Genomic DNA, 6,000 nt, shown 5'->3' with positions numbered 1-6,000 from the left:
GGTTCTTCCTCTTCTGGGTGATATTCCCCAGCAGGGCCCACCTGTGCACTTAGACGCATCATCCACCCGTGGGCTTACAGCTCCTGCTCTCAAGAGGACACAGCCATGAGCCCACAGCAGGCTGGACTTGGAGAAAACTGACAACAAATGGCAAGCTAAACGCACACCCCTTGCTCACACTATCATCTACCTTCCCGTTGTGCTTGCTCTGAGTCAAAGTTGTCTTTTTCCCAGGAGGTGCCTCCATCATGCATTTGAAAGAAAATCTGGGGAAGCCCCGCCTTACCAGGTCATCCCAGGACAGGTCTAAGCCTCCACGTGGGCTCAAGCTGACCCCCCCGGCACAGGTGCATGCCGAGTGAGGGCCATGACAGTACATGCTCCACGCGTGGCCCTTGTAGCCTGGAGGTCGGTGTGGGGAGGGTCCTCCAGGCAGTAGACAGTTGGGCTGATGTGTGGGGTAGGGACTGAGGTCAGGCACCTTCTACCACTGCCTAGAGGAGCTGGGTATTTGCCACCTCTGTCCGGAGTGCCCAGCATATCCGCAGAACCGGCAGCCTCTGATGACCAAGTCACCCACGCGTCTACTGAGTGAACAGCGTGTGGGTGTGTGCATTCTGCAGCCCTGGGGCGAAGGAACTGGTCGGGTCACCGCAGGGACCTTTGCACGACCCAGAATTGTCCTGAGGGCCTGGGGCTCTGGGCAGGGCTTTGGTAGTAAAGTGTTTTGTTGGCTAGCATGGGAAGCTCAAAGCCCCCTCTGCCTTTTTTGGAGACAGAGAAATAGGGTTTATGTTCTTGGGAAAGATATGGTAGAGAATGTGCTTCTCATTACATTACACGGAGGCAGATGAGTACAAGGGTCAGGCCTGGGTCTCCGTGGCTGGGGCTTTAGTACCAATTTCCTCCGGAGGGGCAGCTGCTTAATGCACGCACTTCCCGAGAATCTGACCCTGCAAGACTCTCATGTGAATGAGAGACCTGCAGAGTCCAGTCTGTCTCCTCCCTTGGCTTCTTTTCTTCTCTTTTAATCTCGACCCACCCTAACAGCCACCCACGCCCACTATTTCTGATTTCCATCATCCTGGCCGTCCCAGCCGTCCAGACTGGCCTGGTTGAGGCTGTGCTTCACACACTCATCTCCAGAGCCGGGGGTGGGGGCTCCAGCATCCCAGCCTCTATCCGTGCCAGGGCTGCCCAGAAGGCAGACAGATCAGAGCCATCCCAGCCTGGCGTCTCCCCTCGCACGTCGAAGGACGCGTTGGCCATCTGCTTTCAATGAAGTGTGGGTTTCAGTACATATTATGGAAACAGAAACGGAAAAACCATCGGGGTCCCTCCTGCAAAAACAATCATTATCCACTGAAATGAGCTCTTAGGAACTTCCGGGTGGAGAACACATCAGTATTAATGAAGAGGAATTCAGACAGGAATTCTGGCGGGGCTGGACTGATAGAGGGAAGAAATGGAATGTGTGTGCTCGCCCAGCAGTCAGGGGGAGAGCGCCTTAGCAGAGCACACGCAATGTTCAGGCCAAGGCTGTGCAATCCGACACCGCTTCCAGCCCTGGTCTCTTTCTGACTCAAGAATGTGGGCTTGCAGAGCCACAGCGCTGGGGCAGTGGGCGAAATTACCAGAGGGACACCGGCACTCAGCCAAGGGCGAGTTTTGTAGCAAAGACTGGAAACGCCACCTGCCCGGAGGGCCGCAGCACACTGGACAGGGGCCTGGCCTGCCCAGAGAGTGCCGGCCATCACAGTGGGCCTCAGGCCAGGGCTTCCAGAAGGAACTCCCCTTCTCCCTTCAGCCCACGTGCTGAGGAGCTGCTGTGTGTAAGACACAAGCCTCAACAAATCTACAGTTTAGCGAGCGAGAGAAGGAAACGTCCGGGACAGTGCCTGTGAGTGCTAGGCGCTCAGTAGGGATCGGGATGATCGGAGAGGAGGGAATGACAGACGGGTCTGGACAACGTCTTCAGGTCTTTTCTCCCACCGTGAGAAGAGCCAGCGCTGCCCTTTCCAGGAAGCAGCTCAGATCTGCATACCATATGCGATTTGTGCGTGTTTGTGTGCGCACACGTATGTGTATCGAAAGCCCACCTTCCCTCCCCGCTCACTGATGCCTGAACTTCCACACGTAATTCTACACTTAAAGACCTATTACCTTCCCCCCTCTTAAGATACCATTACCTTGGAAAGAATAACACTTCAGGCTTGATCAGTAATTGGCATCCGAGGGGAAATTAGTTCATCAGAGTCTCCTCAAGAGAAGGTCTTAATGGGAGGAAAAGGGGAAGAAAATGAGAACGCTGAGTACTGAAATGGGAACAGAGCACAGGAGAAAATGGACACGGAAAGAGATCTACTGGGCTTCTGGGTGTGCTGGGAGTGAGCGGGTCCCCACCTTCCTGCCGTCGGGGGAGAGGGGATGACAGCACTCCCAGGGACCACACATTCCCTCTCAGGGTTTCTCAGGGGAAAGTCTCTGCTGGGAGGGAGGTGGTTTTCTAGATCTGAGTTCCCAGTAGTCCGGTTGGCTTTGACCCCCCACTACTATACTGTACTTATCTTTGGTCGACATTCAACGTGTCTAATACTATTCTGAACACACTGTGACATAACTTTTCACGGGTTCTCGTGACAACATGGACCCATGGTCATTTTCACGTGTTGGTAAAAACAAGCAAGTGAGGCACAGCCATAAGTCTGAGAACACAGAACCTGAAACCCTGGCCCCGGCTTCAGCCTCCTGAACAACGACAAAGGGCACACAGCACACACACACTCACGTGCTCACGTGCACACACACTCTGACCTCTAGCATATCTCAAGACCCAGGGCACAGTAAGAAGCCACACCCAGCTTCCCGGGAATGAGCACCCCAATACAACACTGTAGCAACAGTGCCTATTGTCTGACATTGTGTGACTTACAAGACAGATGGCCGTCAGAACCTCCAAGGTCAGCCACAGTACACACTATCTTGGTGTGAGTGTACCATCAGCTGAACAATGACGTTACAAGAGAGGTGTCCGTAATTTTTCCCAGGCTGACAAAAGGTACCGGCCGCTATGAAAATGTCACTCTTCCTCTCCACTGTGGAGGGACAAGGACTTCTTGTCCTCCCAGCGGGCGGGCTATTTATTTACTTGGCTTTCTGGACAGCTCACCAACAGTACTGGAGTCGTAAGCTTAAGTAAACCAGAACAGGGTGGCTAAACGTGCTGGGAAGCACCAACAGCCTGTCCCACCAAGCTCTTTCCTGAGCTCAGAGCCGCTACGCAAACCCCGTGGTGGGAGGGCCAGGGTTCCTGCCAGGGTTCTAAGAATCCACTCTGCCACACACAGATCCCAAGGCAATCCAGTGGAGACAGGAGATACTGCAAACCAAATAGTGGGCTCACACGGGTCCCCAGCTTGGGGCATCAAAGCTCCACTGGATTTGTTCTAACAAGTTGGTTAAGAAGTTATTCGTCACACGTTGCTCATTTTTCAGTCTATGCTACTGACTACCTGCTTGGTATTTTGTGATCTATATACCAGATTTGTAAGCGGGGACTGTTCTTTCTAATTTTTTTAAATGATCTATTTCAAGAGGGAGACACACACAGAGTGCGAGCAGAGGAGGGGCAGAAAGAGAGGGAGACACAGAACCTGAAGCAGCCTCAGGGTCCAAGTTGTCAGCACAGAGCCCGATGCTGGGCTGGAACCCATGAACTGCGAGATCGTGACCCGAGCCAAAGTCGGACGCTTAACTGACCGAGTCACCCAGGTGCCCCTTGTTCTTCCTTATTTGTCGCATATATTCCCATATAGTGCATTGAAAATGCTGAGTACTCATTAGACCATCTGGATATGATAATGTTGGGCGGGCGGGAGGACTGTGCGATTTGTCCAAAGCTACACAGGTAATTTGAAGAATTTAAAGACCAGACTATCTCTTTGCTAAAAGTGCCTTCTCACTTTTGGGGGTCCAGGTAACTAATTCAGACCCCTGGAAACTGTCTAGCAATTCTGCATCAACTGGAATGAAGAGTCAGCCAGAGCTAACTAAGCCAAGCTCTATACTATGCATTTGATGGGTTACTAACGCGGCTTGAACTAACAAGGCAAGGTCAGTTGACTTTGGTTCAGTGATCTGGCCATCCATTGCTTAGTGACCACCAGTCAGGGCCACCCTGCCGCCGCCCCCGCCTCCCGCTGCCGAAGAAGTGAAGTAACATGTGTGCGACAATAGGAAGAGCTAAGATTTGGGGACTCCGGTGCCAAACGTTGTTCCAAGTGCTTTGCACGTGTTAACTCATTCACTCCTGGAAACAACCCCGTGAGGTAAATTCTACTATTCTCTCCGTTGGGCAGATACGGAAGTGGGAACACGGGGAGGTAGGCCATTTCCCCCACGTCACCCAGGGTTAACTAGACCACCTGCAGACACAGCCTTTGTCTCATCTTCCACATCGGGGAAGTGCCAACCATGATTACTAATTGGACAAAGAGCCGAGCTGCGTGCGGTGGCTGGATGTGTGCTGCCACCGTGAGGGGGAGGGATCACACTCCAGCCGGATGGGGGAGGAACTCAGGCACTGAGGAGAGGGAAAGAGAAGGTGGAGCCCAAGGAACGAGCGGCAAAGAGGGTGGGCCTCCGTCCCCCGTCGTCCAGCGGTGAGTGGCCCGGTGGGCGACGGGCCAGGTTGAGGAGCAGAGCACACGTGGACTTCGGAGCGTGAAGCCGAGGCCCAGGGCCGGCGCCCAGAGTCCAAGGGCCGCGGTGGAGCGAAAGTCCGGCTGGGTCATCTGCCGGAAAAGATGAGATGGGACAGAAGAATGCAGGTGTGCACCAGCCAGCTGGAAACAAGGACTCTAGAGTAGAGGCGGGGCCTGGGAGAGACGGGGACACACACAGGGCGATCCCAGGGCCTCCCAGCCGCCCCTCCTGGGAAACCTGCAGGCCACCGTGTCTCCGGGACGTCGTGTCCTCCTTTCACCCCTGGCTTGGCCGAGTGTGCTGCCGAAGCGGGGATATGGTCTGGTTACAAGTGTTCCAGGAGGACTTGACCGCGACGGGAATCCCAGCACGCTCCGCACACACGGGGGGTCAGAGAAGCACGACTGCACAGTCACAGGAAGAAAGCTGAATCCGGGCTCAAACTTCAGCTTGGCTGTGACCTTGGGCAAATTAATAACCTTCCTCTAGTCTCCTGGCTATAAAACGGGAATAATAACAAACTACATAAGTCACTGGGTTGATGTGGCAGTTCGATGAGATAACAGGTGCAGGGTGGTTTACGTGGGATCCGCGTGCACTGGCTGGGTTCTCGCGCTGCTGCCGTGATCGGCGTTAACAGCAATGATTGACCGGAGGTGGCCAGGAGGGCACGGGACAAAGCTGTCACTCTGTTTGTGGGGCTCTATTTTCTCCCCCTACTTCCAACTACACGGCCAGAGCCCTTCCAAAGGATCACCCCTTTTCCCTTCCCCTCAGAACCCTTTAGCAGGCGCTTAAAGAATGACAGCGTGGCCGGGCGGGAGGAGGCCCTTGGTGCCCCTGCCACCTCTCATCTCAGTTCCTACCCCGGCCAGAGGAGTCACGGTGGCTACCTGGGTCCGTATAGTCCTTTAAGTGTCGCGCCCTTGATTTCGACTCAAGTCAGGATCTCACGGCTCATGAGATCAAGCCCTGCATTGGGCTTCATGCTTGGGATCCTTTCTCTCTCCCTGTCTCTCTCTCTGCCCCTCCCCTGCTCTCTCTCTCTCTCTCTCTCTCTCTCAAAATAAATAAATAAACCTTCAACTAGTCCTAAGAAAGATATGCCATCTTTGATTTCTCAAACTGTTTTCTTAATCCCAGGGAGCTGACGAGGAGTCAGGTTCCAAGAGGGAAGGACTGCCAGTCCAGAGCTGTGTCCTTGCCCTTGCTGGTCCCGGGGAATGCCCCCATTAGCCACAGGCGCCATCGAGGGAGACTCCAGTCTCTCTGCAAGGCACTGCTCAAGCTCCCAGC

Source organism: Lynx rufus, unplaced genomic scaffold (genome assembly GCF_022079265.1).
Source record: "Lynx rufus isolate CCGP_SWC_20201006 ecotype Redwood Valley unplaced genomic scaffold, mLynRuf1.p SCAF_7, whole genome shotgun sequence".
NCBI lineage: Eukaryota > Metazoa > Chordata > Mammalia > Carnivora > Felidae > Lynx > Lynx rufus.
Note: the sequence above shows the minus strand (reverse complement) of the source record.